Source organism: Nipponia nippon, unplaced genomic scaffold (assembly GCF_047370975.1).
Source record: "Nipponia nippon isolate SJK-2023a ecotype South Korea unplaced genomic scaffold, ASM4737097v1 scaffold_10, whole genome shotgun sequence".
NCBI lineage: Eukaryota > Metazoa > Chordata > Aves > Pelecaniformes > Threskiornithidae > Nipponia > Nipponia nippon.
In genome coordinates, this window is record NW_028262291.1 from 11,909,727 (window position 1) to 11,926,298 (window position 16,572).

At 36.7% G+C, this 16,572-nt stretch overlaps 1 pseudogene; it reads left to right on the forward strand.

Annotated features, from left to right (window-relative positions):
• The first annotated feature begins 12,618 nt into the window (after nucleotides 1–12,618).
• Nucleotides 12,619–13,396, forward strand: LOC104021483 (suppressor of IKBKE 1 pseudogene; annotated as a pseudogene).
• Nucleotides 13,397–16,572: the final 3,176 nt, after the last annotated feature.

The following is a 16,572-nucleotide window of genomic DNA, read 5'->3' on the forward strand; positions in this document are numbered from 1 at the left end:
AGCAAATACATAATAAAAAGGGAACTATCAATTTTGTCACAAAAATAAAAACATTTAAACATTCTAGACATCTGTTCACAGATCCTGCAGAAAGACAGTTTCAGTTATAATAAATGCCTGCTATTCAACTCCTGCAATACAAACACTTGCTGTAGAGTTAATAGGAAAGTATTTAATTTATAATACTGTTAATTGGTTAAATACTGTGACTTTTCAGCCTTCAAGGTTTTTTGTGTGTGTTCTTCAGGGTTTAAACTAATCCTCATGCTCATCCTGTTTATTTGTTTACTTGTGTGCTCCTCTTGAAGTAAATTGGTCAATACTGCAACTGCCAACTATTTCAACAGCAGTAATGGATCTCATTCTAAGAAAATCAGAACATAGAGATGCCAACTTCTGTATCCAACCATTGAGACATTCAGAACCATCTTGTGGGAATACTGACCTCATTAACTTACGTTACTGAAAAATATGTTGCTTTTTTTTTTTTTTCCAACTTAAAAATGACTGGAGATTTACTATTAAATTCCAGATAAGATATTGATCAAACATGGTCAAAACGCTCTGTCCTGACATACAATTTACGGAAGTCACAATTATTTGCTATGAACAGTTCCAAACAGGAATTCTTTAGTCGTACAGACAAAGGTGTACTAGTCACTCAGCAAATGAAATAGCAGAGTGTTTGTTGAAACTCACTGTTAAATGGGTAATGCTAGTAAGGTTTGATACCCTGCCATTCTGGGTAGTGGCAAACAGAATGATGGCCTCTCAATTTTACAATGCATTCTATTTCCAAGGATATTTCCAGCTGGCTATCATTTCTACTGAAAATTTTAATTAAAAGGCCACTTTGGGAACAATTAAAAAATAGCTTGAAGAGATTTGTACACTTTTGGTTTTTTCACCCTCTTTCAGGTGAAATAATCTGACAAAACCGTATTCTTGGTTATTGAAAAATTAAATATTTAATGACTTCTGATAGGGCCCTGAGGCTGTAATTCACATGCACATTGCACTACATTAAGGAGATTATTATCATGTTAATCTCAAATAAGAATAATTTTAAAGGAATATTTTAGAAATTTAGGTGTTAATCTTAAATCTACTTTCAATTTTAGCAACCTTCCGTATACCTCATTTACTTACAGTTATCTTCCAATCTGCTTCTGAACTCACAATTAACTTTCGACAAAAAGAGACTAGTTTGCAATTATTTTAATTTGTACGCTTCCTGTGTCCCTTTTAGGAATAGTTATCAATTTATAACACAAGAAGACCTTTTTATGTGAAGAAGTGGAAGATAATTCCAGTTTTTAAAAAAATATTAAAGATTCAGATAACTCCCTAGAGGTAAAGAGGAGAATGCCAGGAACATCAGTATATGTAATAGTGGAATTGTAATAACTCCTCATGTAATTTCTATAGTAGTAAAACAAATACAAGTGCCAATCCTTGGCATGTAGTGCACTGCTATAGCACTTTTATACCTGGATAGGCAGAGCCTGTGCAAGACTGTCTAAAGGATTAATAATATTATTTTTAATGTATACAACTGAGGAAATTAATAAGATATAGCATCTGTTTTCAGGTTCAAATAACTACACATTATAGACTGGAAGACTTCACATTAGCATGACTTCTTTCCAGAATATCTTCCGTCTGCAAAACCTAGTCTCAAGGAACAGCTCTCAGAATTCATTCTAAGGAGAGTTCAAAGGAAGAAAATGTCTTCTGGCTTTTAGTACAGTCCATTTCCATAAAAACAATGCTGTAGTACAGAACCTTGGCATGGCAAAACTAACAGCACCACAGATCTTCCCAATGCTGTAATTTATTCTAACACTAAAGAAAGTAACTAGAAAACTTTCTAGAAAAAGTATAAAACAGTGTAATATTTCATGCAATATAAAAAAATGTAATAAAGTAAAATACAAAGATTTCCACCACCTTTGAATTAACTACAATGACAGATAATGAGCTATCAAAAGGAAACAGATGCTAAAACCTAACTTGGAACACAGTGGAAGGTCCTACTCTACCCATTGTATGTAACACAAGAGCACATATACCATACAAAAACATCTTCAGTGAACATTAAAGCCACATGATTGAACTCTCAAATGAAAAGACACTATTATTCTAAAGCTGCATTCAGACCCCTAAGTCTATCTTGCCTGTATGCTTATCATAGCACAATATTATACTGAACTATCACATACAAATTATATATAATTCAAAACTGTCAGTAGTTAGCTTGCAAAGAGGTAATAGTATAATTTGCATAACTACCCCCATTTTCCTGTTTCTATATTGTAAAAATCGTAATTTGATATTGTAATAATCAAATTGGTCTCAACAGCTACTGTGTACTTATAAACTATAGATAATATACTTCTGTTTTATTTTGAAGGACTCTCATCATCACCAAAATAGTACAAAAAGCCACAAATACAGACAAAATAGCTTGTCAGTGGCATACTGCAGTAATTACATTCAACTTCTGTCACAGTCTATACAATATTTGTGAAGAGAAAGCACATTTGTCCCAGACAAATACCTTCTTGCTGTGGCTTTCTAACAACCTGTAAGAGTTTCTGTAGGTCAGATAGCTGAGACAGCTGACTTCTCCTTCAAACTTAGAGCAAGAAAGATCCACATGGAAGATTTCCTTTGATATATTAAATAATCAGGTCATATCAAACCAAACCCCACAGAATCTAAAATGCAACCTGGTATTCCTGCTTCACAATTATCTTTTAAAGCATATTGCCTTTCTTTGTGAATCTTGCTTTTCTACTAAATTTTTGTAATAGTCTTCACATTCTGAATAAAAGTATTGTAAAATACTAAATATTAAAAATGCTAAAACAATCGAAACAGCATTGGAAAGCTTCTTCAAGTCCGTACAAATAGATAAAGTTCTGCTCTGTATTCTGTATCGTACCAAAATACTAGCAAAATATAACCTCAAATAGGAGTTACATATTTCCCATAGTCATTTATGAGATATAAGCATCAATGCACCAGAGGGCTGGGCAGAGGGGGGAAGAGAGGGGAGGAAAAAACGTCCTGAACAAACAGAGAGAATAAAATAATAAAAAACTAATTACATCTCCCCAGAAAAATCTAAATAGTGAAAGTATAGCATTCATGCCACCCAGAACAATATATTATTCAATAATTACTAGTGTTATTACTATTATTAATAGTAGTAGCAGTGTTCTTCAGTCAACAAAGTCCAATCCCAGATCACTATTTGTGCCTTAATTATGTATTTATTTCTTGATTAGAAAAGCATTTTTATTCATTATAGTACCTAAGTACAGGCTTCATTTCAAGTGCTTAAGAATGCACTTCATTTTAAATTTTGCTTACATCCTACTGAATAAATGTTTTAAAGCAGAAAATCATTTACCTATTAGAAATAAAAAATTTACTTTCTCTTGGGGAAATTCTAGGTACAATAAATCGTTAAGGAATCTTGAAAATCATAAGAGGAGAAAAAAACCTGAGAATTCGATCTGGATGAAACCCTACTGCCATTTCGGACATTCAATTCTAGGCTTCGTTTTGAGCTTTTTATAGAGATAAATACATCTGACATACAAACTCAAATGTGAATCTGAACTTGCCAAGAATTTGATTTGATGTTTGGTGCTCAACTTTTTTTTACAAGTTTAAATATTGGGAATTAAAGGGCAGCAAGCATATAGACTTGTATTATTCCATAAGGTTTTGCTCTGTCCCTGTCCCAGTTTTCTCTGTTCTTGTGTCCTTTGTGCTTCTTCCCTCTCGTCCATCTTTGACCCTTAACTCCGTATTTCCCCAGGTACTTTATTCACTCTGATAGTTCCCCAGAAATCTTACCTGTGGACTTCCACCTCAGCCCAGCAGTTAAGGTTAATAGCAATATAACAACTAATGACAACAAAACAAGAATCTTTCAAAGGACAATGCCAACCTCATTCTTATAAACTTAGAAGATGGTAGTATCCTGTCTTTTTTCAGCTATAAATTCAGGATGTGTAGACAATAATAAAACATTTAGCTCACAGCTGGAGGGAGAACTGTGCAGAGCTGAAAGGTTATTTTTCTAGAAGACTACTAAAAGATTATGTTCTCTTGTGCCCATGGAAGACAGCATAGATATCTTTCTACTGCCTGCATGGTATCTCTGGGCAGAAACAAACTCAGCCTTAATTCCATCAGTCTGAGCAATCTCCTTCCTGCATGTTAAAATCACGTAAACAATCCAGCAATGATTCTAGGAGACATGTGGCACAGAATTGTATCTTGAGGTGAAACTGTGAGCTCAGATCCCAAGCTCAGCTCCTGCATTTCATGCAGTACTCACCCTGTTTTTCCTTAACTATTCAGCTAGGTGAATAGATTTACTCAATTTATTTCATTATTCTCTTTGGCATCATTAAAAATATTTAAAGAAATGCAAATATTTTATGCATCATAAACCCATTGAATATACTCAAAAGATTACTCTGGGAGAGAAGGGTTTTATATTGGAAGAAAAAGTACAGGGCTTTTTGATATAGGTGTTGTTTGGGTTTGTTGGGGTTTTTTTTTGGGGGGAGAGGTGGGTAGGAATCAAAGCAAAGTGTTTTATTTTGATAATTTGCTTGAGGTCTATTTTTCTGGGAAGATGCAATTTCCTGCTTCCTGACTGCAGTCATGCTTCCTTTCCCGACTATATTAGGAACATCTCCCATAAGGGAAGAATCCCAATTTTGCAGCAAAAAGAAGTGAAGGGACAGCATTACTAAGTATTTTGAAAAGTGATTTTTCTCACATTTTAAAGTGATCGCACCTTAAATGTACATTCCTTTAGCAACTTTGGGTATTTGTCTATATTATGACTACGGCACCCAGTCTTGGGAGACACTAAGCATGTTCTAAGTCCTGTACCTTCATTCCAAGGCCTTTCTGTTTTGACTTCGAATAGTGTCACTGCTCTAGAAAATGGGATAGAGTCAGAATCTTCTATTTCACGCATCTTGTGTGAACTAACAAAATGCCCAAAGTAAACCTGAAGGGTCAAGTGGATACAGAAGCTTTCCATGGATCTTCTCAGCACTTTTCTTGGCCTGGGTAATGTCCTACCCAGAGTATACTGTTGAGCAGCACCAAGCGTTATAATGCAATGTACATTCCTACGAGTTTTACTATATACATATAAATTACAAACTGTGATGAGCTACCTTGATCTGTGACAAGAAACAGGAAATGAAGTGATGTTTGTGCGACACATCTGAAGTAGAAGATCACTAGCTCAACCTTTGTTTTAATTATTTTTTAAGTAAGAAGGTTAAAAAGAAATTGCTAAAACAGCATTTCAGCAGAAAAACCTTGTAAAAGCTCGAACTACTACCTGACTCTTCACTGCCCATGCAACTTTTCCCCTTTTTGAAATTATTATATGTTGAGGAACTTTCAACAGTTTTTACCTACTAAACTCATTAATAAATGGAACTCCAGATATTTGTTCTATTTCCAGTGTAGCGAGAGCCTGACTGGCATTCTATGTAACTTTAAATATAGCCCATGATTCCCTTCTATTTCGGGCGGCTAAGTCTTTGACTAAAGAAAACTGCCACAGTCTCATCTACACCTCAGGATCCAGCCATAGCTGGGTGAGTTGGGCCAGCAGCTAATAGGACTTGTAAAAGTATCCTGTATTTCAGTCCATTGGCACTGGAAAAATAGAGAATGGTTATTTAAAAACATATTCCTCAGCATGCAATGCTCTAAAAGATAAGCAAAATTAGTATTTTTTCATACATAATCATGGCTTACAAAGTGTCAAACTTTCTTTTGGAAGTATAAAGTGTAATACTGAAGAAAAGACGCTCACAGGAAAACACTTCCGTTGTCTATAGTAATGAATAATTCTCATTTTGGTAGCCCTAAGACAACTGACAGAACTAGAATCTTGTTGTGCATGGTTCCTTACTTATACAGAATAAAAGATAACCCTGCTAGATTTCTTGTGCAAAAAGAAAAAAAAAATACATAGGCTCATGAAAATGCAATGCAATATAGAAGAGATCAGCACCAGCAATGGAAGACACGCAAGACAATCTGCAGTAAGTTCTCTAAATGTTGACTGAGTTCCTGAGCTGGATACTGGCTGGATTCCATAAAGGAGTGTGATATGCATGACCCAGCATGAAATTGCTTTTTACTTGTGCACACATAACAAAAATATATACAATGGATTTTTACTGTCTGTTTCTACTCATATTGTTCAGACTGGCAGAAATACTACTGTATTATTTCAGCCTCCTAAGTGTGTATTATTAATTAAAGTCTAACTGCTCTTTTGAAAATGAAGTGGATCTCTAAGTGTCAAAACACAGAAATAGCCAAATCATGTTCAGAGGGAAGAAGACTTGACAGAACAGTACCTGCCTGATCTTTTGCTGAATCAATACGAACTTTGCTTAGAAATAGATACTCAGGTGAGAAAAAGTTAAACATTAAACTTTTCTTTAACAAAAGTCAGCATTTTCCTAGAAAGCAATAAACCTCATGTAGCCAAAATAATCTGTATGAATAAATACCATCCCATATAACACAAAACATCAGGCAATGCAAAAGTATCAAAAGGCACTTTTAAAAGAAACATCCAGCTTCTTTTTTAAAAGCATGTCCAGCACATAGAACAGAATCACTTTGTTAGAGCTGACAAAAAGAAATTAAATTCCAATGAAACATTATTTGACCAGATTTGCAACTACTCTTAAATTATAGTTTAAGACAATTTGATCTGATGGATGGCTGCAATAAAATGAGCAACATTTCCACTTATTCCTCTTTCTCCTCCTACATTCCAACTCATCGGCCTCACTGCTATACCATTTCCCCTCATTGACCTGGCTCTTGTGCTTCCAGCATCTTTCTCTGCACGAACTAAATTCACTAAAATGGCAGGAAACTTTCCATGATTTTTTTCTCTGCTACTTTTTTCCCTATGTAATGAAGACAGACACATCACCAGTTGTGAGCTGTATCTGTCCAAGAACAGGTCCCTGAAATCCAGAGCTGACACAAGATAAGTGCTAGGTGCTTGAAGTGAGGAATGGGGGTGGAAGGGTGAAAAATATAGCAGGGATGAAAAAGCCCTTCCCTTTTCATGTCAATGAGATGTTACATTGGTGGAATTGGTGTTACTAACAGGTGGAATTATGCTGATAGCTTAGGGTTAATCAAAAAGAAGAGGAAAGCAAGAACATAGGTGGAGCTCAAAGCAGTACTGGGTGTTACAAAGGGAAGATCTGATAGGCCCATGAAACAAAAGAAGAAAATAATCAATAGCCTCTTTGCAACAGAGAGGGGTCAGTAGATTTTAATGGGCCATAACACAAATGCTTCTGTTGCTGCCCTGTTTTTTTAATAAGCAGCAGTTACAGACTACTTCCCAGACTTTAAAAGCACTTTGTAAACCTCTCTTGAAGACTGAGGTTTAGATTTGAGAAACAGGAGGTCTGAGATTTGATATATGTGAAAAAATGTTCACTCTGATAAGAAGTTATCTATCCTTTACTGATTATTTGTGTAACTACATTCACAATTTCTCCCATCTATTTCCTTTTCCTATCTATTTGGATAGATTTCAAGCAAGAAAATCAACAATCTTAGAAAGAATAAAGCATGTAAAAATACAACAGAATGGGAATTTCCTCTCTTTAGTTGTAGCACCAACCACCATACTAACAACATACAACTAGCAGTTAATTGTCTCATCTTTTATTACTATGCAAATAAGATATGCCAGAAATACATGTACGTTATTATTCCTGCAGGCTGATTTGAAATAAACTCTATTTAATTAAAAAAAAAAGAAAAGGTTAAAGTAAAATTAACTTTTAAAGTGAATATTGTTATTAAACCAGTAACATAAGGTAAGAATACTGTGGTGTTCAGACCTCGCGAATATGTGAGAGAGCTTTGTATAATGCTGACACAGAACTGCCTGAAGAAATCTTTCATGTGGTATACATTACACCTTTTGCTCTGCACATGGATGTATTTAAAAGTTTAGATACTTTAAATAAGGAATGAGATTCTATTTGATATCATATTCCACTGAGATTCCTCTAAATTATGAAAAGCAAGCCTGTTTCTGCAGTGATATAAACCTATGAGCAATTGCTAAGATACTTCTCAGATATTAAATATGGTCCTTCAAGAGTCATACTGATTTCCAGAAAACCTAGAGATTGGGAAAATATTAAGAATGAATCAATATTTTAATTTTTTTCAGGCCCCGTAACATTTAACCTAGTTAAATACTGCTTGAAGTCAAATGTGACCTATGAAATACGTTAACAAGTAGCAGAGAGAACTCTTGATGAATGTTACTATTTGATGTCAACTGTACTTCAAATGCATTGTAGTTTAATACAATTCTGTACTTAGGATCAGTTAAGTCAAAGTTTGAAAATGCTGTAGCACATGAAGACAGTGACATGATACCAAAAGAAATGTGCCAAAATTGAAACTGCTGACAACGCAGCAGCTCTTGGAACTATGTAGCAAGTAACTGGATGCCTGCTCTGAAAATCTAGAGTTCATGAAATACCTTTTCCTCCAATGTTATCTTTGTTTATGTGACTTTGGGGTGTTTCTAGTTAAAACAAACCTCTGTTCTCTCTTTCTGCTATGTAGAAACTACTAGGAGCAGCTCCTGGGTACATGCTGGGATATCTGGGACTTAACTGCGTAAGTGCTGAATAACTGAAATGAAACACGGTAACACAGTGTGTCCTTATCAGCAACAACTCATGATTTTGGATGACTAATTTGAAATACCCCTAAGAGGGCCTGATTTCCAAAGGCAGGTGCTTAATGCTTTCTAATAAGAATCACAGCTCTGTCATGTTTTTTAGTATGGACAATCACACTCTAGAAAAAACAGTCAGTTCTGAAAATTGAAGTCTTAAACAAACTGTAAAGATACCAGCCTCAAAAACATCCTGTTTAAAATTTGTTGCTGTTCTTTCTAGCAAATGACCATTCTGTAGAGAAGCTTCATTTACAGGGGGATTCCTATCCCCTAGCTTCAGGAATCACAGCCACCCATCAGTACTTCCTCTACAGTCAGGGAGGAGCAATCGGTAAATTGAGAGGGCAATCCACCCCACAGATTCAGACTTTTCTTAGGATAGGACAGATTATTCTCTCTAGGCACCTCTCAGCTAACTGAACTAGCCAAATAACTTCAGAGAGAGAAGTGATGGACATGGCAAAAGAGAGTATCTTTCATTAAGCCAACTAATACAGCTAGAAAAAAATATTTCAGGCACACAGATCTTTCACATTAAGTAAAAAATAAATTTCATCATAGGTAAATAAAAGCACCATAGATTAAAGGAGAATGAAGATCAATAATTTACCTATCTAATATATTTATTTGGTGGTCAGATCTCACTTAAATTTCATTCAAGCAATGTTTCTTTAGCTGAATACTTTATTAATGAGTATTAGGGAAAAGGTTGGCATTTGGGAGCTTGTGGTTTTTTTTTTGTTTTGGGAGCTTTTTTGTTGTGTCTTTGGGTTTGGGATTTTTTTTTTCCAATATAAAAGTCCTGAAAATTCATAAAGCACCTCATAGAAGCACAATCTATTCCAGTCACTTAGTTTTCAAAAGACACATTAGCTTTCACTACTCAAGATTCATTAAAAAACTCCACCCCCTTCACTGATGGTTAAAAGCTGCCTTGATCCCTTCAAGAGAGTGTCATCTCACAAGTATCTGTGACTGTTTCACCTGAGAGTATCCGGCATCAATTTATGCTTGGAAAGACTTGCTTTATAAGACAAAGCTTTTTCAAAATTATCTCCTTGAAGCTGGCAAGATTTGTGTAAGAAATATATTAAAAAAACAAGATGACAGCCACCTGCTTCACTTTGTTGTTTATGCAGTGAAGAAATAAACACAAAAAATACCTTAAAATAAAAGCTCTCTACAGCATGCACGACAAGGAGAAAAAAATCAGTATTGCAGTTCCTCTGGCCCCTCTCCTACTGACTAGAAAGAAAAGGCCAGTTCTAGCTGCCCCTTGGGACTTCATGGCTTTAGGCAGGATATATCTGGAGGAGAGACTCTGCTCTCTGGCCTGAATTCAGCCAGCTGCTCTTTACAGTTAATGCCTCACACCATTTTGCAGCCCCAGTTTCTACAGTAAAAATATCTCCTCTAGGAACCTGTTCCCCAGATGGTTCATTAGCATAAAATTCATCCCTTTAAAGGTCATTTGGAAAGAGTAGATATATGTTGTATGTGTCTCAGAGTTACTGTAAAGATGACTGAGGAATATTGCCTGAGATAGCTATTTAGTCACAAAATTAACTGCAATAGTTTGAAGGGAAATCAATTCACACCTAGCAAACTGTACTGCTAACTGCGGCATGGACCTACTCCATGCTATTTTTTCCACTGTGATGTGATGGCATTAACAGCTTCTTAGCCACCTTGGAAAGCAGGCTACCACTGGGACAATACTACTAATAGGACTTTAGCGTTGAGTCAGCCTGAATGCTACAATACAAATTGCAAAAACCTTGATATGGACCTACTACTGGAGAAACTAGGAGGGGAGAAAGGGGAAGGGCGGCTAAGTGAGGTGCTTTCATATATCCCTAAATTATTGCCCAGTTTATCATGTTTCCTGATAATGCTTTCCTAGGATTTTGCATCTTCAGCAAAGCAATACAACAGCAGCATTAAAGATACACCAAGCATGCGACTGGGATCTCTCTTGGCTCAGAAGAGAGAACAAAGGTGAGGGGAAATTTAATAAGCATCAAGGTCTGTGTGTGTGTTCTGTAAAAGTTTTGAAATTCTATGGATAAGCTTGGGTCTGTGTCTTGAAAAAAGGGAAAGTCCAACAAGTCTCATGTTGGTGATCAGGCATTAATTGATACTGTTACCTGATTCTACCTCACTACAAGACACTTCTCTTTTTCCATATGTGAAGAATAAACACATGCTAAAACAATTGGTTTCATAAAGAAAATTATGAAGAAAGACTACTTTGTAACAGTTCTACTGGATTACAACAGGCTACAATAACTGTTACCATAAATACCATTTGCTTTCACATATCAGAAGGGCTCTTAAAAGTCCAAGTGAAAATAAAGATCCCTTAGTTTCATAGCTGCGCACACAGTAGTAGGACAAATGGATAAATGGATAGCGAAGGACACACAATTTCTCTTGCTTAGTGACTTTACTGTCCATTGTCAAAACTGCAATAGCTATTAGGTGTGTACCATTGTCAGCTTTGTAGATTTTAGCTCTTTATTTCCCTAGATGCATTTCTTTAATCGCCAACTGCTGTCCCAGTGAATGTATTCCAAACAGAATTTAAACAGATGAAGTAAATATTTGTCCAAGATATAGCAGAATATAGGATTTGCTGTAAATATTTGTTTATGAAAATGTCTCTCATAGGTATAGTGGCATATTAACTGCCAAGTCGCTTGACAAATCAAGAGGTATATTTACAGTTAGGGTAACACATAAGAATAAGCAATGAACAAATCATAAGAATATGAGGCATATGTAGAGTATGATTGAAAGTGAATGGTTAGCTGATACCAAATGATTTAACGGTTTTCAGCTGTAAGGCATAACCAAAGGCATAAGTTTATTGAATGTGTGTGCCTCTCAGAAAATAAATTACTCCTGCAGGCAAGAGTTCAGCAGTGTATGTAGCTTGCTATCTTTGGGCACAGTGCTCAGTACCACTTTCCTCTCCGCTCCCTTTGGTGCAAAATCAGCTGCCCAAAATGCTGAAAACCAGTGTTAATTGATATTCCACCAGTTACTATCCCCACAAGCCTCTAATGCCACCTGTCCTTCAAAGAAGCAATAAAGTAGAGCAAAGTCATTTATCTGTACCATAGGTCCCACTCTCCAGATCAGCATGCGTGCAGAAGCAGATGCACAGGTGTCTCAGTCAGGACTTGTGAGGTAAGTAGTGAGCCAGCTAAACAACAGCCCCAGTGCTGGGGAATGCAAATAGACCAGATAATTGTCTGTAGCACTGAGGCACAGTATTAAAGCAGCTTGCATCTGCCACCAGAGCAACCTTCTTGAACCAGTGCTATGCTTCCTGTTCTTCCTTTAATTTACAGAAACATTGTACATCCTGTACAATGCTACACTTTTTTTAAGGCCTGCATATCTTTCAGCCCTTCCCTCCTGTCTCCTGCTACACATACTTTGGAAAATGACAACATTGCAGTGAAAGAATCATAGAATCATAGAATCATTAAGGTTGGAAAAGACCTCTGAGATCATCGAGTCCAACTGTTAACCTAACTGCCAGTTCCACCTCTAAACCATGTCCCTAAGCACCACATCCACATGCTTTTTGAACACTTCCAGGGACTGTGATTGCACCACTTCCCTGGGCAGGCTGTTCCAATGCCTACCCACTCTCTCCATGAAGAAATTTTGCCTAACATCTAAATCTAAATCTCTCCTGGCACAACTTGAGGCCATTTCCTCTTGTCCTCTTGTCCTCTTTGTCCTCTTGGCCAGGCATGGGGCCACCACAAAGGTGAGGAGCGCCACTCACCTCGGCGCCCGCCATGACCTGCACCATCGAGAAGATCCTTACGGACACGAAGATGCTGCTGGAGCAGCTGAAGGAGCACGACACTGCAGCCAAGTTGCTCATCAACCAGTCCACCAGTGGGTGGCCGCCATGAGAGAGGCGGGCGCGGCGTGGGTCGAGAAGGGCCGGGATGCCGTGGCAGAGCAGGCAGACCCACCTCAGCTGCAGCCGCATGTGCTGTTGTCCCAGGAGAACACACAGATCCACGACCTGCAGCAGGAGAACAGGGAGCTATGGATCTTGCTGGAGGAGCACCAAGATGCATTAGAGCTTATCATAAGCAAATACAGAAAGCAGATGTTAGAGCTTTTGAAAGGGAGAAAAGGCGAAGATGCAGAACCAGTCTTGAAAGTTCATCAGGCTAATTCCTTGGCAATTGAAAGTCAAATAGACAGAATATGTAAGATGGGAGAGGTGATGAGAAAAGCTATTCAATTCAATGATGATCACTTCTTTAAAGTTCAGGAGAAACTGGCTCAGTTGGAGCTTGAAAACAAAGAGCTGCATGAACTATTGTCAATCAGCAAAGAATCTTTTGATGTGGGGAGAGAAGATCTGCCTGACTGTGAAGCTTAGGTCACAAAATAACCTTATCTCCAAATCTTGACTTCAGAGACCATTATGGAACTACCCTGCAAGGATGGGTTTTGATTTGTTCTTTCAGGTGTTTCCTTGTATGTTTGTTTTATCTTTCAAAATGTATGCGCTGTTTTCTCTGCATTTTTCTGAAATTACATACTCTTGATGGCAAAGGCTTGCATTGCTGCTCTGTCTTAGTAACTGCAGTATACAGATGCTTATTTTTCTAATTAAAAAAAAAAAAAAGAGAAAGAGGAAAAAAAAAAGAATGTTCTTGCATGCCTTGATAAGAAGTGGAACAGTTAACATCACCTTTTGCTATACTGACACTGAGCAGCTGAGTTAGCACTCTTGTGCTTTAAAATTCCTTTTCACGTTCAGAAATGTATACAGAAGAAGGGGAAAAAGCAGTTAAATCTAGGTAAAAACATCACCTATTTCTCAGACCACAATCCTTGTCTCGCCTCCTTCTTCACTTGACAAAAAGTCTGACTGGCATCAAGCTTCAAAGATGGAACACAAGGTCAGATTCTGATAGTATGTACCATGATACTCGTAAGAAAAAATACACAGTGAAGAAAGAAAGATGAGAAAAAGACTGGCATATATAGCTTCTGCTGCTCATGTTTTGTGGTCACATTCTGGCAGATTACAGATGTGCCTGGCCAAAACCCTGATTCATAATGCATTTGTTCTACTTTAGTCAGGTTGCTAAAATGCTCAAATGATGTATAAACTCACCCCAGTTCTCAAACCCTGAGCAAAAGGTTCAAGACTTTTTTTAAAAAAATCTTTCTTTCTACACTCTTTTTTATAACAAATTTCTTTACATTTTCATGCAAGTTTTCATCCTCCATAACCCCTACTTAGAGTGGCTGAAAAAGTCAGCCTTCTAGGCCCAACAGCAGGAATCTTTCAGAAGTCAGGAACTTCAGAATTCAATTACATTCACAAACATGGTAAACTGGACAGACATCACAGTCCACTATTATGCCACCTGACAAGGTCATTTGAATGATATGAGGTATGAGGTAATAGGAAGCATGTAGCCTCCTTGAAAATCTAAATCTTCTGTCTGTTTTTTACCTGTATTTGAGAAAATTACCCAATCAAATTCATAAATAGCTACAATTTTTTTCTCTGCAGTAGAAAAAGCGAGAGGTTTTGTTCCCCCCCCCATCCCATCCCCATGTTCATCGTGATTAAGAAAGCAGCACTGGAGCTAGGTATCATGCCACACACAACCTTCTGCCAAATGTCACAGTCTTATCCGATGAAAGTTTGTGAGATCACATTCTGATGAAAAATAAAATGCTTGATTCAATGAAGTGTTCCCTTCATGGTGCGTTAGAATCCCACTGCAGAGGCCAAGCTCAGAAACCTGCTGTACACAGCTCTCCTCTGCAACTGACTCTGACTGGATTTCAGTGCAAATTTGTATGACCTGTTGTCTCCCGCTTTACCACCATTTCACTTTTGCTATTCCCCTTGGCCTTTACTGGCATTGCACAACTCATTTTCCACTTTTTTTACATTGGCCTTTGTCCCTTATGTCTGGTTCCTATCATCCTCCTAATCTGCAATCAAAATGCATGACCTCTGCTGCTTCTTATTTCTCATTCTGACAAGAGGCAAAGTTTCAGGTCCTTTGTCTTGTTCTGTCCCAGCTGCCTCACCCAAGTTAAAATGGCAAGGAAGACTTACTTATTACACTTCCCAAGTTTCAGCTGGCCATAAACCCAACACACGTTACTTTACCGAATATGTTTATATCAGAATACTTACACACAGTGCACAGGACTCTATACAGGTATCAGTAACAAACCAAAACCAAGCAAAACTTAAGGTAGATAGGCGAAAAACTATAGTTTCCTTGAACATTATTGCTGTACGCAGTTTACGCACATCAGCTACAGGGCTATTAAATGAATGAAAAGGCATTTTCCAAAATTACTTCTACTAAACAACTTGCGTTGTTCATTGGGAGACCAATTCAACTTCTAATTTCCCTGCACAGAGGTTTTGCTTGATGTAGCAGCAGAATTTTGAGCATCTGCCATTCTTTCTTTCCAGATGTCTACCACATCTCCATTACTTTCACCATATGTGAATTAAATAATCTTTCTTTTCCAATTTCTCTAAACATACCGAAAGTTTTTGCAGACTGTCATCCTCACTGTCCCTAGAGGAAGGACTTTATTAAAAAAAAAAAATCCTACTTGATTTTGGATTTGTTCTTAGATTTCATATTTAAAAATTCATTTTATAAAACTCACTGTATTTTTGCAAAGTTTAACAATTTAATCAGTTAAGGTCCCAAAGAACATACCTGTGTAACTCTTCACTGACAATCCTCTAGGTAAAATCATACCACAAATAAACCCAGTAAGAAATAGGTCTCTTTCATGGTTTTAACTGAAGAACAGAAGTATCACATCAATAAAATGCCACACTATAGCAAAGAAATCTCAATGAAAGAGTCATCATTATCTCAAGCCTGCTTTGGACAGGAGTAGCATGTTATGGATCATCTCAAAACCAGAGTTAGGACATTTTGGGAATAATAGTAGCTGTTATGAACATGCTATTCCTTCCCTCATAAGAATCTTTGTGAATGAAGGAAACTGGTTTATACTGCAGATTTAAAGTTGGCAGAAGGATTTAGTCTTATAAGTTACAGTTACTAACTTCAGGGTCCTACATAATTAAAAGTCAGATTAATACTTTCTTGTATTTTTATGAATGTTATGAACCTGTTCTTTCAAATATTACATTGATTTACTTGAGTAAATATTTACTTGATTTATGTGATTACTTGATTTAATTCATTTAATAGAGGACAGGAACAAGACCTTGGCAGTAAAAGAAAAAAAAAAGTCTCCACCTACAACATCTAAAACTGAAACAATTTATGATTCACACACACAGAAATCAGTTCTGAATAACCAGAACCGCTCTGAAATGACTTGAACTATGACTGCAGCAAGGAAAGGCTCACAGCTCTAACATCAAGTTCAAAATGGCAGCTTTGAAAGAGCAGGATGCTATATTTCCATGAAAGGATAGTACATGATGGTGTTCACATCTCAAGCCCATTTGCCACTCTATCACTTCTTAAAATGTACAACATAAGAAAGTAACAAATTATTGTCATTTTTTTAAAATTTTATTGTTTAAAAATTATATTATGATTGACCGTAGAATAGTTCTTTTTTTAGGCTTTAAAGACATATTTTTAATGACAAAAATATTTAACTAAAATTGGTGTAGCAAATATACTATGTACGTACTGACTGCAATTCTGTTACTGGATACAAATATGAATGTTTCCAAAGTTTAGAACTTGCTT